The sequence below is a fragment of the Aythya ferina genome, assembly GCF_964211825.1.
Source record: "Aythya ferina genome assembly, chromosome: 9".
Taxonomy (NCBI): domain Eukaryota; kingdom Metazoa; phylum Chordata; class Aves; order Anseriformes; family Anatidae; genus Aythya; species Aythya ferina.
In genome coordinates, this window is record NC_140305.1 from 12,912,965 (window position 1) to 12,933,027 (window position 20,063).

Sequence of the window (20,063 nt, forward strand, 5' to 3'; positions counted from 1 at the left end):
CTGTGCCCTTGCAGAGGCAGTGCCCATCTCTTAGGATGTTCCTGCTCAGCACCGTGAGACCCTGACCCGCTTTCTAGCAGGAAGGGTACCTGTAGTGAGACAAGAGCCCCTGAGCTAAGGCCAGGCAGGGAAGGCACGTAGTGGAGCCTCCATGCTTTATTTATGAGGTGCTTGTTTCCCACCTTCCAGTGAAACTGCAATTAACTTGTAAATGTATGCTACAAAATTAATTTTCCACTAGCTGCTGTTCTTCTGTAACTAAGAGGAATTAGGTCAATAAAACACCAATGTGAGCTCTGATATGTCCCTCACGACAAGCTCTGTCCGGATACAAAAACCCGTGAAACTAAAGAGCCCAGCCCAGCTTGCACAGAGGGAGCCCAAGGACTAACAGGGTTGCAAGCCCAGCAGAGATCCTCCATCCAAAGCACTCCTGCATTGCTCAGAGCACTGCTTGTTTCCTGGAGCACAACAACATGGTAATGACTTTCATGTTACAGCTCAAGAATCTTGCTAAACTAAAGGTGGTTTTGCATGTCCACATGGGGATCTGTTACAATGGGATCCATTAGGTCCGTGACGTGTCCCAGCGTTGCAGCCAGAAGACTAGACCAGGTGCTGCTGGCTCTGATCAACTGGGACCATGAGCTCTTTGTGTTTCTATACACACTTATCTGTGTTAGAGGATAATGAGCCTGCCACCACGTCTCAGGGACAGGGGTACTTCTTGGCTTCAAGTAGAAGAAGTTCATCCTGCAGAAGACTTTAGTCATGGTGGAAGGTAGCTGAACACATCATCGGTTCCGAGATGGTTTTTCCTGGAGGATGGCTCTACAGGAGACAGCTGTTCTGAGAAACAAAGACACTTGAAACTGACAGCAACATTACCTGGCAACTGAAAACAGCTGCTCTAGAAGAAAAGAAATAATGCACTCCCCACACATACAATAGCATGTTATGGGAGAACAGCTAATCTTGCAGCATAGGCACAGAATTCAGCGCTGGGAGGAGATAACGGAGACCAGGGGCTCTTGTGCTATGGGTCAGCTGCTGGCCCCCAGCTTTACGTCTTCTCAGCAGACACAAGAGGCACTGTCACACAATGTCACCATGCATGCGAGAGATAAGCTCCTGGATGAAAAACAGCTGGCTGAAACTCAAGCCAGGCAAGATGGAAATGATGCTTCTAGGAAGAAAAAAAGAAGTGATTCGGGCATTTTCTAATGCTGGTGCTGTCTCCCCCACTGCATGGGGAGAGGAACCCCAGTGGGCTGGGGCTGCACTTACTTCTCAAGGCTCAGCCCACACTAGTCAGTAGGTGTTCTGGGCACTCAGGACCTGCTTTTCTCTTTGCCTATATTAAAGAGGTATGAAGGAGCTGGACAGAATAGAAGGAAAACTCAGAAATTCAAGGAAGGAGGTGTTCCATTCATTTTGACCCATGAGCTTTTCTATCCTCATGAGCATTATCAGTACAGGAGGGAGTTATTCCCCACATGAAATAATTAAAAACTTACGTTTTCTTTGGGGATTAAAATTCTCCATCCCTTCTGCAGCTCCCAGTATAAGTTCCCACTCTACTCCCCAGGTTTCTTTTCCCTGCCCAGGAAGTCTGTTTCACAACCTTCCGTAGGAAGCCAGGTAAAAATGAAGAGGCACAAAGTGACTAGCAAATATCCACTTGCCAAAGTGATAAATAGTGGAGGGGTCAGCCCTTGAGCTAGCTCTTGCATTCAGAGTTAACGTAGCTGACTGATCACCCAGCGATTAAAGCAGTCACCCGGAATATGGCAATCCTTTCTCTGGTGAGGATTAGCCGACTGAGTTTGAATTTCCTTTCTCTTCCATGGCTGCCTCTTCTTTCTTATGTATGCCTTTTCTGAGACAAGTGGGCTCTCTTCTGATGAAGAATTTGCAAGGTCTGAGCCTCATGCCAATGTGGAAAAAAGGTCAAACCCCAAGGCTGCAGAATTCCTCAAGAAACAGAATTCTTGTTTTTTATCCAGCTCACACAGAGTAAAGGGTAAGAAGTTTCTTCATTGGCAGCTCCACAATACCTGCCTCCAAGGACACTTTCCTCCTAATCCCCAGTAACTGGAAGATTCTTGTGCCCTGAAGCGTGAAGGTTTGTCTCTTCCACAGTGCTGGATGTTTTGTTTAAAATTCAGAGCATTATAACTTCTAAAATAGTTCCTGTGCTCCCTTCCTGCGGATGTTTCAGCAGCTGAGATTTGCTGACTCAGGTCTTTCAGCAGTGACACTTTTAACAAGGGTGCAAGCCAATACCCTGGGGTCGCAGAGCTCAAAGGAGAACTTGTGTGTCCTTCCAGTGGAGCAGGGTGGAGAAGGAGGCTGAGGGACTGGGTCGCCAGAGCACTTGGGTGGCCGGCTGTTCCCATCACATCTCCGAGACACAGCATGCCCACCTGAGGAAGCCCTCACACCAGCTCATGGTGTCCTCATCAACAGACCATGAATAACTGGATTTAACATCTGCTCTCCTGGGATGTGTGCACCTCTAGCAGGCTTACAGGTTACTGTAGCCAGGCACTGTGGGGTCAGAGAGAAGCAGTTTGGCCCCACGCTCCTAGACAAGACCACTAGTTGGATGTCCCTCCATCAATGGCTGGATGTGAGCCACATCGTGGCTCCATCAAACACTTGCCAGGAGGGGACCAGCATCCTGAGGGGACAACTGCTGCTTGGCAAACTACTCCAGACTACATCCTCTTGGACAGCCCTTCTAATGCTCATGATTTCCTACACACGTCTTTCTGCTGATGAACACAGCTCCCTCACTGTTGTGGTGGTTAAACCACAACACTCACCCGATCTGGTGCTCCTTGCAGCTGCTGCCTCCTTCCACGTAGTCGGTGGGTGGTGGATCTGGGCTGCCAACTGCTCTGCCTAATGAAGTCTGGCATCTGCCTCACACAAACCTCTTCCTCCTGTCACACAGAGCACATTCAACTTCTCAGGAGTACACAAAGAAAATTCAAACGTTTTACAGAAAAAAAATAAATGTGCTCTCATGGATATGTATAAAATTGCCCAAGTCGGCGCAGGGAAACAGTATGTTTTCTCCTCTTTGGACTTGCTCTTTCCTCTTTCTAACATGTGGAACAAATGTCTCCTTTGGACCGTGATGGGGTAACTTGGAGAGGTCGGCAGAATTGCTGCAGATGGACCCAGGGCTGGTTTTATTTTTCTATTGAACCTTGATGGAAACGCATGCACAGCAAGTCAGGGCCTGTCCCTTTTCCTTTCTCCTTTCTCTCTCTCTTTCCTTTTTTTTTTTTTTTTTTTTTTATTTCTTCCAGGAGTGCTGATGATAAGAAAAGCAATGTCTAAATCTTCTTAATGGTGTTTATGCAAGCAGTTTTGCTTAGCTGCAGTCCCTGCCACCCCCTCCCCCGTCCACCCTCCCCTCCCATCTTCCTGCTAATATCGCAGCTTCATTCCTTTCCCTGTTGGCTATTACTATGGACTACAGCGAATCTAAAACTAAATAATCCCCTTAGTGTCAAGTTTTCTGGGCTGAGCAAATAAATCTAACCAAATGCATTATCTAGGTAGAGGAGGCTGTTGTAAGGGGGGAGAAAGATAAAAGCTATTTTACTTTAAGGCAAAGAGTAAAGCCATCATTTTTCATTCGCATTGTACTTTTAAAGATTTTTTTTTATTTCATTTTAACTTTACTGTTCATTCCCTTTCTCTTTCCATTGTAATTAAAAAAGTACAGAAATGCAGCAAAGCTTCTGATTTCAAGCATTAAAGAGAGGGAGAAAGACCCCAGATAAGGTGCAATTCAAATCCTCCTCTCAGACGGGTAATTCTGATCAAGCAGCAAAACAGTCTAAATAAATAAACCCTTCTCCACTTCCCCTTCCCTGCGGGAGAGGGACAAAGGGTATTAGGAAACTCATTTATGGGAGGAAGAGCGAATGGAGGATGCACGTGTTGCAGGACAAGGTGGGGAGGTCTCCCTGGTCTGGGGCTGCCTCAGGTTGTCAGCTCACAAGGGCAGGATCCCTTCTTTGGAGTGTGCACGTGTGTGAGTGTTGTGGCAAAGAGTTCTGATTTTTGCCTTCTTCTGCAAATCCAGGGCAGGTCCTCACCCACCATAAACCACTGGAGCTGCATTGGGTTCGCCCAAGCCAAAAATCTGGACAACACTGCCCCCGTAGCTGCCAGCATTCACTCATGGATCGGGTTTGTTCAGCTGTGCCTTTCTCACCAGACTTCCCTCTTTTTCTGGTGTCTACACCAGACCTGTATGTGCTCTGGGGCAGGGGGAGGCATTCAGCATGGCAATCTCCCTGTAGAGCCAGCCTCCTGACTGGTTTGCAGGCAGAAACAGCAGAAATGACCCAATACCAGCATCATTTATCTGAATCCATTCTCTCGAATATTGGTTCTTTTCAAATTAAGAAGATGCCTAGCAAAATCAGAGCCTGACTCATATGTTTCTGCAAAATCAAAGCTCCCTCATTTTGGCCTACATAAGTGAAAAAACAAATGAGTAGCTGATTTTGGATTTGTTGTCTCAAAGAGCAGGAAGCTCTTGAGCTGTTGGAGCTAGATGAGGTCACAGAGTGAGGTGCTGCTCCTTTCACATACTTCCCCTCCATGTTTTTTTTCTACTTGAACTTCAGTGTTGGAGTAATTAATCAATAACTTTTTCTCTTTATTTGGCCTCATCCTTGTGTATGTGTCTTTGACTGGTTTCCCCATCTCTGGAGCCAGCCTGTCATGGTGATCTGCTCTTATGATTCTTCAATCTTTAAAACTCTCTGGTTTCAGTTGGACAGACATCGCTGTTTGAAACAGAGCCATTGCCTCTTTATTTTTTTTCCCTTTATTAAACCATCCTTATAAATGTATTTTTTTCTGGTTTTAGCCATGAAACCCCAGGAAGAATAGAGGTTTTGTTCTATCAGTTCTTTATATATATATATATATATACATATATATATATATGTATTTATCTTCTTTAGAAATAAAACTTCAGGCAGAGCTCACATTAAAAAATTAAATTAAATTAAATTAAAAAAAAAATAAAAATAATAATAATAAAAAAAAAAAACATTAAAGACAACTCCACTACTCCATTGCATTTTTGGGATGAGAATCTGCAATAGACATCACAAGCAATCACAGGACAGCTCTTGACCTGCTGCTGGTCAGCCTAGCAAGGACAACAGCTGAGGACCAACTGAGGACCAGGCTTAATCAATTTGCAATACAATGGTGCAAGCATCTTGCTCATTTAATTCTAATACTCTTTTAAACATCTGCACAAAACTGCCTGCTTGGCTATGGATCAACTCTAAAAGTGTTCAAAGGAAGAGCTGCAATCTTTGATAAACAAGCTGAAGAATATTATCTGAGATGTCTCTGGATTACCCACATGCCCTAGGATATTCTGCAATTCTTTCAATGGCCTTAGGGCATCACCCAGTACTTCTGTCCCCCTGGAAAAGCACCACATGCAATTACATTCATGGGCACATTATTTATTATTTTCTGTAAAATCTGGCTGCAATTTCTGCCAATATTAGCAATCATTTCTGAAACCTAGAGGAATGTCAAGTGGGCCCCAGTAAGTTACCGCTGATCTGCAAAGTCCTGGTAAACTTGTGCTGATACACACTGAGCATCCTGCATTACCAGAAGATGTTTCCATATTCAAAACTCCTGTAGAGTGGCCTGCTATGAAAATAGGTTTGTTCGCTCCTCATGTCACTGTTTTGTCTGGAGGCTTCCCCTGGAAAAATGACTGTATCTCAGGAGCATCCTTATGAAGCAAGCGATGACTTTTAAGAGAAAGTCTTGGTGGTGGTTTTCACTTGCTCCACTTGTGTCTCTATTTTTTTTTTCTGTTCAAATATGGTGAGACCTACCCACTCCCAAAAACATTTTAACCAAAAGCATTTTCTTCTCCTATTGTCCACAGTTGTCCCCCTCCCTTCCTGGAGAACCTAACGACCCCGCTGACCATCCTGATGTGGGTGGGTTTTGGCTGTGAGCACAGTGTGGGACACAACCAAGCCATTGGCCTGCAGCTCCATGCCTCATCTCCTTTGTAAGAGCACTACAGCTGAGCTCCTGAGCAGGATCAGCCCCTCAGCTCACCTGGCAGGAGACCAAAGCTAGGAGGGGGCCATTTTAATTGCTGCAGATGCCAAGAAGAAATGGCAGGTTTTGCTACCTGCAGCTTCTCTCTTAATCTCTGCTAGACACATGATAAATGCAGCGTTGCCAGCTCATGTCTTTAAGCGTGCCTCCTGTGGTCTTGGTTGTGTTCCCAAGAGCCCTGGATCCCACAGGCATGTGGCTGAGCTGGAGTTGTGTCCTTTTTTGTGTCATCTGTAAAAACTCTTTTTAATTGTACATGTATGGTTTGGGGGAGGGAGAAGGGAGGTAAAAAGGAGACACAAGTTCATATGTGACCAATGTGACAAAGGACTAAGACCAGAAGACATGTGAAAAGAACTAAAAAAGGCAGAATGCTTTTTCAGATACTTCCAGATCTGTACAGGACCTCCTGAGCTCTGCTTCCCATGGACACCTGGATGCATGACACCATGGGCTGCATCTGCAGCCAGGGCTCTGCCTGTCAGCTGCACAGCCACGCTGCAGCACAGGGCTTCCTAAGTTCCTTTTTAACAGTGCTTTCCTCTATGAATTCAGTAACTTGGCCCCTGCCACAGGGTTTCACCACCTGCAGTGTTGAACGTCTTCTTCTTGTAAGTTGGGTCTGCCAATTCTTATTCCTTTGCTTTGTCACTTTGTTGACTGGCCCCATCTCCCCCCCCAAAACAAAACAAAACAAAAACAAAAACAAAAAAAAAGAAAAGAAAAAAAAAAAAAAAAAAAAAAAAAACACTTTTAGACTGTGCAAGACAGTAAGTAAATCCACTCATTCCCCTCGCTCTCTCCATAATGAACAAACCCATCTCCAGCCCTTGCTCAAACTTCATGAGCCCCAAAGCCCTCCTGGTGGCCCTTTTCTGGGCCCACTCCAATTTGTCAGTCTCTACACCAGCAACAAAGCTCCAGATGTAGGCACACGAGAGACACAAAAAATCACTTCCCTTGTCCTGATGGATGTGCTGATGAAACCACTGTGCAATGGGTCTCATCTCTGCAGGGGCAGGCAGCTGACATATGTTCAATTCAGTGTTCCTCAGGACCCCTGGTCCTCTGCAGACCTCTTCCAGAGTGCCGTAATCGGACAGCAGCACAATCTTTTTCATCCTTCATGGTGTGCAGGCCATCCTTTCTTAGGTCAGAGGTTGGACTCGATGATCTTGAGGTCTCTTCCAACCTAGACAAATCTGTGATTCTGTGAGCCAGCCTGTACACAGTGGAGCACTTCACCCTTGTTTTCTCTCTGGGTGCCACCTTGGTTCTAAGCAGAGCACGACTTTGTCTTCTCAATGTTTGCCCCGTTGCACCATGCACTGCTTGCAGTGTGAAGGGCTGGTTAGCAAAGCCTCGCATTTTTGGCTCTTGCCTGATGCTCTGTCATTCTCTTCTTCTGCCTGCTCCTGTTTTATGTATGGCTACCAGGGTGCTGTGCCAGATGGCTGGTCCTGGCTCTGGGCTGGGGCCAGGGGCACGGCGCCGAGGTGGGCTGAGCCTGCTGCATGGTGTGTGGGATCTCTTGTGCAAGCCTGGAGGGCTGACGGGAGGAGAACCGGGAGTCAAGCAGAGACAAGACAGCTCCTGGGACATGAGGCAGCAGGAGCAGGGAGCAGAATTTGGGTATTGAATTGGGAGCAGAACTGTAGGGATTTCTTAGCAGTGGGTTTGGCTGAATGGGATCAGGCTGCCTTTCTGCATGGCCCTGATTATCTAACTTCACCAAATAACACCTCAGTGACAAAGCTGTCAGCACTAGTTTCTCAAGGCTATAAAAGAGGTCTGTGCTTCTGCTTGGTACATCTTCCTGCAGTTTCACCAACCTTTTGCCATCTCATGGTTGGGTTTGTAAGAGAACCTAGTAACAAGCATCTAGATCAGACAGAGCTTTTGAATTTCCACCATCAGTCTGTGCTAACTGTTCATACATTGGGGGGTCAGCTGCTTTTGGTTCACACAAGAGATCAGAAGTGATTTGTCCAGATCCTTACAGTTCTGAGTACCAAAGATCCCTCCTCTCCTGGAGCTGAGACGCTCAGACACATCATCATGGTGCAAGAAGTCACTTAGACCTGCACCGCTCCTGGTGTCTGTCGGTGCTCACAGCAGCGTCAGTAACCTGCAGCTCCATGGGTTTATACCGTGGCTTATCAGTACTTAGCAACTCAGTTAAGACTGGAAGGTTGCCCTCTTCTCCATAAACCAAAAATTCCCTCACTCCAAAACCTTTGTTATATGTGTCCTTATCCACTCAAGAACCCGCTGAATGTATTTTTGCTCTCTTCTCACAGCTTGCTTGAGAGCAGTGCATAGACACTCACGCTGGTTTCCCTATTCTCCCCAGTTTATCACTTGGAGCTGCCTTAGCTGCCAACGCCCCGAGCAACTTCACCTCTTGGCATCTGCAACTCTTTTCTCGTCAGCACAGAAACCTACAAAGGCGGGTGGCTTTTAGGAAGGTCTCCCCAGTACTACATGCTCCTACATGCTGATCCCTGGCACCCAGCCTTGCCCATCAGTCCTCAGGATAAGGATGCTGAGACACAGCTCTCCCCAGTCCTCCCTTCAGCAGCATCACACAGGGTTTACAGACTGCTCGACCCAAACTGCTGCAAGCATTTGCTTGCAGTCTGGGTGTATCCCTCTCCTGGGGCTTTTGTGAGCAAGCCACAACTAGAAAAGATTTCCAGCATTGCCGCACCAGATCTGCCTCTGCCAAAATCAGCTGAATTTGCTCTCACCATTGTTCTTAACCGCAAAGTTTACCCAGAGGTTTGTTTCTGCCCATCAGCCCTTTGTGCTGCTGATTGCCGCAGGTTGCTAACAGTTTTTGAACTGGTGACAGATGACAAACGTGAGAAAAGTGTGCTACGAAATGGGATCATCTTAAATCTTTTTGCCAGCTTTCTGTCACTGCAGCATTCCAGGGCTGGGAGTGCATGACGGCTTTGACCTTGATTATATTGGTGATAATCCATCTGCACAAAGAGTATGTATACATAAATGCACCTATACAGAGGCATCTATACTTATATGTCTGGAAGTATAGATATGCAAAAAAACAAAACACATTTTTCTTTGCACAGCCTTCTAATGCCACAGGGATTGAAAGCAGCCATTTGTGTTCACTAAGTATATATGTTTTTTCTTTTCATCCCTTTTATAATCTCCTGTATTTTCATTTTTTGTTGTTGTTGTTGTTGTTGTGTATTTTTGGGGGGAGGGTGAGGGGGTAAGTAGAGGGAGGGGCTCCCACCAGTTTATAGCCTGTTAGGGAGGTTTTTCCAAAATACAAATCTTCTCATGGCCCCTGTTTTGTTGTCGTTGTTGATGATGATTTTTTTTGCCTTTTTTTTTTTTTTTTTTTTTTTGTTCCTGAATTTATTTATTGCTGTTTGATCTCACTTTTCGCCTGTACCAGTGCTGCTCTTTGACTGGAGCAACATTTTTCTCTCGCTCATGTTTAATACCCCAATCTATTATTTCCTGAATATTTCCCCATTTTCTCTTCTGCTGGAGTAACCAAGCCAAGATCTTTCTGTCTCATCCATGGGACACGTTTCTATCCTCCTTTTCACTCACCAAGCCTTACCAAGCTCTGGCTCTGGGTAAGTCCATCGTTCCTCAGCTATGTGTGACCAGAAGACCTGGACATTTTCCACACAGGGACTCATTGGTGTAGAGCACAATGGCATTAATATTTCCTTCCCTCCACTGGAAACACCTTGCCTGAGGGTTGCATCCTAGGGCTGCATTTGCTTTCATAGGTGTGTATCACATCAGTGCCACAGATTTTGCCGTCAGGCACCAAATCTTGTTTCTGTGACCCTGGCCTGAGTGTACCGTGCCACATTTCTAATACCTTTGGACATCTTCCATCTTCTTCTTTCAGGCTGTCACTGGAACATTGTGTCCTGTTCCTGGTCTTTGTAATCTCAGCTCTCTGAGTGCTGAGTGTACTGCACAAAGCCAAGTCTCAGTCCTGTCCTCTGCAGTGCCCTGTGCCACATCAGTGCAACTCCTTACACTTTGTCTTGTCCTTCCCAAGAAGAGCATTATCATTATCATTACCAGCAACAGGATTGTCCTTCCAGCCCAGCTATTTATGATCTCACTTCAGCTGGTTCACATGAACCTCAGGTACAATGATTTTCCCCACCTCCCTACACCTGGGTGAAGCAACACTTGATTACAGGCTCTGCCATTGCTCACACATCACACGTAGCCTCTGGCATGTCTTCTGGGACTTGCAGGTGATACACTGCAGGCAGCACACAACACACCTGCCGTCTGTTCCTAGATGCTTGTGCTGTGCTTTTTCCCCCTTGTTTCTTGTGCAAGGACCATTCAAACTGTGATATGGCACGGATCCTTTGGGTTGCTACTAGCAATGTCTCAGCAAGAATACCAGGAGATAACAAGTCTCAAGAGAGGCTGGTGGTGCCTCTCCATGCAGAGCCAAGGGGCTACACCCCAACTCATGGGGAGCCTCCAGCCTTTGCTCTGGAAATTAGGATTGGCTTACCTGTACACTTGGTGTCCTGATTCACCTGAGGACACAGATGTTTCACACGCTCACCTTCTCTGTAAAAGAGTTGCTCAGTGTTACGGTGCTCCAGGTGCTCCAGGACACAGCATAGGAAACCACAGCATGTTTTGGATCCATCCACAGCCAGGAAGGGCAGCATTTCCCAGGGAACAAGCACAGGTGTAATTCCAAGGAGGGGAAGTCTCAGAGTTATTTTATTTTGCAAAACAAAATTATACTTTAAAAAACTTAGATTCCAATGAATGCATTCCTTCCACTTAAAATTTTATCCTGAGCTAGCCCAACAGCTCTGTGAATGACACACAGCACATCTTCATTAGGATAAGTCTGCCACCAGGCTGAGGGGAACAGCAAGAATTACAACTTATTCAAAACACCTGCACTACAGGGGAGGAGTTTTGGCCCAGGACACTGAAGGATGTATGTGATGGAGGGCTGGAGCCACCCTTCTGCATGGGACACATGTTCTACCTCACCATTTATAACCCCCTGAATTGAATGAACACAAGTCCTGCAAAGTTTCAAAATTAATCACTGGAGGGCTTAGACTCATTCAAGACAGATCAAAGCGTTTTGTGTCCATCATGACATCACTCAGGGTCATCATTTACATCATTTAAAAGGGAGTTTTAAAAGCATGAAAAAAACAAGTGGGATTGGGACAAAATTGAGGAAGTGTTTCCTTGTCTAAATGCAGAAGTAGGACCCTTCACGATTGTCATAATTTCACTTTTCTTCTGTGCTTCTTTCTCCTGTTTTAATGTGTTATAAAATAAGCGTGGCTTTTGAAGTCTGTCAGTGTCGGATTAAGTATGATTACCAGTAACTCTGTGTATATATAGATACATATATACTTTTATATGTATGTAAAAGTAAATCTAATGAAACCATAAAATATAAATGGCAGAAAAGCTTGATGAGGCAGTTTTTCTGAACCTTTTTTATAAACAAAAGAATAAAAGTTAAATGATTAAAACTAATGCAAAAAGCCTCTGCCTGGGGGGTACAGTTATTCCAAGGATCCCATTGCTGCTAGAGACAATGTTTAGTTGATTCAAACCAAGAGTGGCCTTTTCCATAGGAGGAAAGCCACTTTTGATGGGGATTTAAGTGTTTTGGAGGAGAAAAGAGTATTGAAAGTTCTTGCACCAACCTGTCACTGAGGAGAAGTGTGAGATTCAATTAGGGCATGCACCATGACATGTGCGTGGCAGTGGCTGCTGCCAGCCATGGGATGCTGAGCTATGGGGACAGTGGCCCTTCGGGTGCTGCTTGTCCCCTGAAATGGTCTGAAGCCTGCCCCACAGCATGCAGAGCCGTCACTTGTCTGCAGCGCTGCAGAGGTGAGCAAATCACTGCACGGCAGCAGTCATCAAGTTGCACTCCGATCTTCTCCCTTTCTGCTAAGCATCTGGGAAGGGCTCTTCCTCAAACATACCAAGGCTTCAGGACACCGTGGCCAGGGTTTGCCAGCGGGGACTGAAAAAATGGGAAAGGTGGATGGAAGAGGTTTGGAAAAAAAAAAAAAAGCAGAGGTATTTTGAAGATGCTGATTTAGAGTGTTATTAAAAATGCTGCCCACATAGCCTTTTAACCCTCAAAGATATCAGATAACTTTTTTTCCCTGCGGTGAGATGAAGTGGCTGTCATTATCTGCGAAGGTCTGTATCATATTGGAATCTGCCGGCGCAGGTCAGCGAGTCCGTGGTGTTCTGGTCCCGGCTCCAGCGCTGAATTACATTTCCCAGGCACAATGGCTGCAGAATGGGTGGGTGCTTTGTCATTTAAACTGCATAAAGAGGCAGAAATTGATTTTTATTGTGGATCTTCATATCTAATAAAGCTCTGAGGGGCTCTTTTCTTCTCCGACTGAATGGCCATTGAATGCTTTCAATCTAGTTCTGTGTTTCATGCCTAAACTGAATAGTGGCAGGAGGAAAATAGATGGGGGGAAGAGAGGCCAAGTCACTTTCCAGATTGAAAAGGATACAGAAGAGAAATAAATAAAAAAATAAAATAAAATAAAATAAAGTAAAAATGAATCAGGAAAAAAAAAAAGCCATTTAAGTGGAAAGGGGACCTTTCCTGATGCTGAGGAAAAATTGCTTTGAGCAACACGCGTGTGCGGGGCAGCACCGCAGCTGCGTGCATGAGGATGCAGCGGCTTGGTGCTGTGAAAAGGCCTGGGACTTGACCAAAATGCAGCCCAGGCACCCTGATGTTACCTGCATCTCCATTTGTTACCTTGGGCCTGGGAATTCCCTGCTCCCTGGTCGAGACATGTTCATACTGCATATCCCAGAGCAGATCTTCATGCGTTGCCTCACTAATATTTTACTTAAGCTGCTACAGAATGGGAACGTCTCAGTCTACATTGTCATTAATTAGAGGAGAGATTGGTTCAGAATACATCATTTTTTAATGTAATTAGTACCTAGTTCATCACGTCCTCCACAAATCAACAAAAAGACAATAATACATAATGGCTTTCCAGTTGCTCTTTGATATGTATTGCTCATTTAGTCCTGTTACCCTTGGGAAGCTTCATCACAATTAACGAGGCCAGTAGCATTAGCATTAATTGTTTGTGCTGATGTTCTGACCTAAGGTCCTGAGGAGTCCTCCTGCAGCATCTTCATGCTCTACCCAATCTCTTTGAATCCAGCTTGTGGAAACTGACACAGGGGTGTCAAGCACTGACATTTTCTGGCATTTTTTTGTTTTTGGTGTGTGATCTGTCCCAGTGCTCATGCATGCCCAGCTAGCACTGGGAATCCCCTCCGGCACAGGTTGGTGCAGGCAGAGTGAACAGCTCCCAGTCTCCAGGAACAGGGAACCATTTCACATACCTTCATTTGGCTTTCTTGAAGCCTTAACTGTGTCAAAATTTTCCTAACTGTGGCAAAATTAAGGTCACAAGAACTAAAACTAAAGTTTAATAGTTAAGCAAGGCAAACTTCCTATGGGATACACAATTCTTTCCCTGTACACCAAAACTTCCTTCAGGAAAGAGATTTTCCTTAGGCCGCTATAAAAAGAGAATGACTCAGATTATTTTGACATTAATTAGAGGAGAGAGTGATTTACAATACAGTGGTTTTTAATGTACTTTTGGCTTTTCATCTGCCTGTTTTATCACCCTTAAAAATGTCCTCCAAATAGCTTTGGAAGCAAGCCCTGGGCAGTTGAAGGAGGGCCAACAGGAGGGTGGGTACAACTTCGGCCATCCCTATGGAAACATTAGGGCAAACCAAGTTTCTCAGAGAATGGGAGAAGGGAAATCAGTGAGAAGCATTTTTCTTTCTCCCACCCCATGGCAGACAGTTCAGCACGAGTCACTGTGAAGGGATCTGCCCTTCCAGCACTGAAAATTAGCCCTCTCTGGAAATTGGGCCACTAATGGGCATCTCAAGTAAGGCACCTGGAAACAAAACAAAATAAACCAAACCAAAACAAAAAAGAAGCAACAAAAACAGAAATTGTTGGTACAAATCCTGGTTGTCTATGCTGGGAGCTCAGTGCAATCCTGAAGTGCAGTGATGGTCCAGGAAGCCAAGAAAACGCTAGGCTGTACTCAAAAAGAGAATAATACTGAAAATGTTGTAATGGAATTACAGAACTGCAAGATACACCTTTACCCAGAATAATATTTTTTATTCTGGCCTCCCTGCTTCAAAATGCAGACACAGGAAAGGTCTAGGGGAGGGCAAATGAAATTATTAAGGGCATGGAAAGACGTCCATGCAAGGAGAGATTAGAAAGATCATGGCTATATAATTTAGGGACGACATGAATAAGAGAAACCGTGATAGAGATATAGAAAATAATTTGTCTTTTTCTAGTTTGCAGGGCTTTTGTGAACTCAATCTGCAGCAGTTTTCCTTCAGATCCACACAGGACTCAGGCTTGGCAAGCAGGAAAACAAGCTCTGTAACAGAGCTGGAGGGTGTTCCCCAAGAACCTGTAGTATGGAGTGTTATTTACAACTCAAAACAGGTCATTTTATTAATGCAGACCTTTCACCTGTCCTGGATCCAAGATCCTTTATACAAAGGAGGAAAGCTCTCAGGAATGTCTGCCCTTTGATTCCCTTTGGAGGAAGATTTTTTGCCCTACCCAGCTACTAATAATAGTATTTTCATCACCTCTGCATCTGTGTTGCACTTAATTTTCCTCATACACCTTCACTGCAGGCAGGGTCTTGCAGTGCTGGTGATCCAGAAATTGCTCAGAGAAAGGATAAGCCAGTTGCCTTCCCTTAAATTAGCTTTGTGGCCAGAAAAGCCTGCTGTAGACCCTGTTCTTGTGTCTTATATGAAGGAGGACTCACTGTCTGCAAAACTTCTGGCAAGTTTAACAAGGCTCACACCGCTGAGTCACTGAGTTCATGTTGCTATCAGGCAGAGCTGTGCAAAAAGCAGCTCATGTTCCTGCAGAAGTCTTACTCCCTGACACTCCATCAAAGTTTGAAGAACCCAAAGACAACTAAATCCTTGTTTTCAGCCCAAAGCATAGATGGAAGTGAAGCTTTTGACCTGAAAAATTGTCTCCTAGCAGAGAGAGGGTCTCTCTCTCTTCCCAGAGAGCATTTTTTGTGTGCTGTGGTAACTGTTTCAAGCAAGGTATTTTAAAGAGAATGTGAATTTTGGAGAGATACAAAAGGGCTTGTATGCCTGAATACTTGTCCATTTCTTCCAATTGTACTGATTGATCTAATAAAAGGTTATTAGATCTCTCTGTACAAAGTTGCCTCTATTCAAGAGGGAGCACTTCTGACACTCTTATGACACCATCCAAACTCCATGCCTTTCTAAATAGTAGCCTTAGACAAAGACTTGCCATCTGAGGGCCAGAATGGAAAGGAGAAAAAAAAAAAAAAAAAAAAAAAAAAACAAAAAAAAACAACAACCCAGTGTGTGACAAAGGCATGAAGAATACAGACAACAAAGGTGCAAGTAAGAATGACCCAAATTAAATGGTAAGATTCCAGATGGATTCAAGAGACACAAATCCCTCATCTAACCTCAAAGCACAGTGAGTCACCAAGGGCAGCAATGAAAGCAGAGATCAGCTGGATGCCAAGTAGTTTGTTCTCGAGGTCCCTCAAGGAGGAGAGAGGTCTACGGTACCGGGCAGAGCAGTTTCTGTTTGCTTTGGGTCCTGTCAAGGTCTAGAATTAAAAAATCCCAGACATTTTGAAGAGCTGGTGGGAGCAGCAGATGGAGAGCACAGTCTTGTGGCCAGCCCGGGGAGGCAACAAGATGCTGTGGAGACCACGAGAGCAGAGCTGGTGAGGGACGGATGGGAGTCAGGACCTGGGGCAGCAGCAGACTTCACTTCCTTTTCCAAAGAGTTGCTACGTGCATGCAAATCTGGAAACATCTTTGTCTTGCTAAAGCAGAATAAGTTCAGGTTTGATGGTATGATTCCACAGCGGTATAATTTCTCAAAGCAGCTTGTTTCCATATATCAAAACAATAAAAAAAAAATACGTCTAATAGTTAAGGACTGCACTTCTGTCTGCCCACTGATCTTTTTGCAGAAACCTGCAGCAAGAGGACAGGATCTTAGCCAGACCCTGAGGGCAAGCAAGAGCACACACAGTCTTATAGGACTGGCTGGTATTTCCTTACTGACACAAGGTTTGAGCAGCTGAGGATACCATCAAGGAAGAGCACAGCAAACTCCCAGCTGAAATTGAGGCATTTCTTTAGAGCTTAAAACAAGCATGTCAACTTGAATTGAATTGCCTCTAAATGAAGAGCAAACTTTCTGAAATTAGCCTAGAAGGTAAAAATAGCTGTAAAAAGTCATCTTTATTTTTGTTATCGGGTATTGGCAGCTGGCTTTCCCCAAAGATGAGGAAGACGAAGGCTGGGCCCTACCCTTCTGGGCTTTTTCAACCAATGACCCCAGCTGTGAGTGAGTCTGGTGCAAGGGGAGGGCTGTGCAGAGGGTCAATTATTAGGAAGTTTCAGAGGTGATGCTCTGCAGCCAAGGGCAGGCAGTGATAAGAGCTCCAGGTGAAGTGGTCAAAGCCAGGCTGAAATGAGCGATAGCAATGGTTAATACTGCAGATTGTAACCCACGACACCAGTCGAGTTTGTCAGGCATAATGTGGCAGGGGGATTTTCTCTGTTTCCCTCTGAAGCATCCTTCCTCGTTTGCAGTGTCGCCGATCAGCGTCACTCACGCTGGATTTGTCTGACTCCCTGTCAAAGTGAGGTTTATTCACAGGAGTATGATTTCCCACAGAAAAATAAGCAGCACCTTCTCCCTACAGGAATTTGGGTAGTCAACATCAGGGAGAGGCATTGTGTGGGCTCTCTGGCTTCCTTTGTGAGTTGGACAGCAACTCCAGTTGCTGTCTGGGGTTTCAGAGTTATTTCCAACCTCCCCTGTATTCAGAGGGGTTGTCTGGGTATACGTTGCTCCAATCTGAAGAGAAAACAAAGTGGTTTCTTCCCTTTTGAGCCTTTCCTCCATTGCTGCAGGTGTGGTTTCCTTGTTGGCCGTGGAGCCATGGGTTTCCACCAGGGATCAGGCAAGCAGCAGCAACATGGGGCCAGTCCCTGGCAGAGGGAAGCAGAGGATGGAGACTTTTTCTCCCCGTCGCTTGACCCAGGCTCAACAGAGGGAATAAAAGCCAAAGCTCTAGGTGAGATGGCCAGCAGGTACCTGCTGGGAAGTGTTACCTGAGCTAGCAATTAAGCATCCAGATGTAAACATGCAGATTAAGATTAAGATATAAAAGGTACTTTTAAAGTCCAATAAAGACAGCAAGCACATGCCAGGAAACCACTCTTTTACAGCAAAGGTTGAATGCAAACAGAGTTACCCAAGGAAAGTAATGGCTTGGACATGTACAAAAAATAAAGGAAACACAAGACTCTGGTCTGTTGAAGGTGCCAGCACTCCACACCTCAGATGATGCAGGTCAGGGGGACAGAGCAGAAACTGTTGCTGAACCGTGCCAAAGTTTGGAGCTAAAAGTCACTGCGGTCTGAAAGGTGTTGGCAGGACCCCCGTGACAATGTGACAGTCTTCTGGCTTCAGAGACCTCTGCAGACCTTCTCGGTCTTCACCGAGGTTGCAGAGTAGTACCTAGTGATGATGTTCCTGTCAAGGGACTGTGGGCACGTGGCAGGGAAGGGGTGAGGAACATCCTGCTGGCCCAGGCAGCAACACCTCTGTGCTCACTGCAGTCTCTTTTGCAAGGCCTCCATGGTGTAAATCTCCCGGTCTCGGCAGGTGATTTATTGTGGTGCTTCTCCATCTGCATGTTTAGGCCTTACCCAAGAACCTTACTGCAATTTTTCATTGCCCTACTCAAAATCCATCGTTTCTCCTATTGCTTCTGAACGTGCTGGAAGCTTCCATTTTGCAACTACCTTCACCTGCTTACTTTTTCTGCCTAGCCTGGGGAAGACAATTCCTCCAGGCTGCTCCTTTCAGACCACATTTTCTCCATCTCCCATCAGTGTTTCCACCTCCTCTCCCGGCCCACCCCTCTGTCAGAGGGTACACATATGCAATCCTACACAACAAGGCCAGTATCTTTTTAAAATTATAAAGAACAGATGCAAACCTTCACAAAAATTATTTGGGGTAAAATTGCCTTTTCCATGTCTCATTCTTCCACCTTTCTTCTGCCTCACAGCAAAGCGTAGCACAGTTATCTTTGAGCAGTACAATTCAGCCTTTTTAGTTCATTTTTTTAACCATTGCAAGAGGCAGGATTTGGAGACGGATGGCCTACCATTCTGATCTGGTAGGACAAATCCTCTATTTCTGTGTGTCTATAAAGATTTTAGATCAGAAAAGCATCTCATCTGAAATCCATGTACACAGTCCATGATCTTTTAATGCTGTTGAATAGGTAGCACTGAGCAGAACCAAGGCTTTAATACTAAACCTGCCATACCTGCCAAGTAGTTTCCATATTGTTCATTTTGTATTTGCTTGTTCCATCACTCACCTGATTATGTACTCCTCCTTTTGGAGCTTACCAGTTCATGTTTTGTTCTCAGAAGTGCTGATGCATTGAATCTGAGCAGGGTTCTGGTAACAGAAATAGTTCCCTGGGTCTCCCAAGCTATGGCGCTTGGTATTTTGGCAGTCTTGGAGGACTGCCTTTTGCCATGAAACCAAGCTACATATTGCAATGCTTTTCATGCTTTGCACCAAGACTCCCACTTACAGCGCTCTGCTGGAGCATGTGGCCTTTGAAACTGCTTCTCATTTCTATTAAAAAATATTCAAAATGATGCGGGGAGTAGAAGTTTGAGTTAATTACAAATTATTCTCGATTTCACTAGCATTTTATTAACAAATCCACATTAATCCAGTATTAAAGCAGGGCGGGATTATAGGATTTCTCTCATCTGAAGCTTGGAGCAAGGGAAGTCTATAATAAACCTACCTATTCATTTGACACAAAGCTGTTCTATCAAATCTACCACAACATGTGGCCCACCCCCCCTTCCTTGTGACATACATATGCAATGGTATACAATAGGAACACTATATTTTTACAATTAACTAGAATGGATACAAACCCTCACAGAAACAATCCAGGGTAAAATTGCCTTTCCAGCATCTCTGGCCTTGGAGCTGCTCTTCTGGCTTCTCAAGCTGCACAGGTGACTTAACGGGGCCATTTGTCACCTGGGGGAAACCCAACGGGTCTCCACCTGAGCACATTTCCACCAGCAGGAGAGCTGACCTCATAACAACCCCTTTAACCATACACATTTGCTAAAAAGCAGGATGAGACCATTGCAAAGGATGCTGCCTCTGCAAATGGCTGTTAGCACCATGAGGTAGGACACCCCAGAGGAAGGAAAGGACCTGAGCACGTTTGGAGAAATAAGAGGGAAAAGCAGAACTGTTTCATCTTGATCCTGTCACGGTCCTCAAAATTGTCTTGAAAGTTTTCACAGAAAGGAGCTAGCTAAGGGACTGAAATAGTTTGCTTTAAGATATAATCCCTTTAATAAAATGTAAGGGTCAGAATTTCACATCGGCAGTGAACATTTTGCTAAATAGGGCATGATGAGCTTGCTGTTCTGCTCCTGGACCGGTCGCTCGTGCTTGCATTTTACGGTGTATAAAAACCACATGAAATTGCCATCTCTGCTGGGGTCAGTGCAGACTGATCAGTCCAAAGTGTAACAGTTCCTGAGCTGAAACCGTTCTTGTTTTTCTTGTTAGGATGGTCCATAGAATTATTTTCCCTGACAGAAACAGCCAGAGAAAATGAAGAAAATGTTCAGTTTTTGGAGACCGTTTTTGTCTCACTCATAAGGACACCATGAATATCTGAATGCTGAAATTACTACCCTTTATATCTACAAAAACTATAATT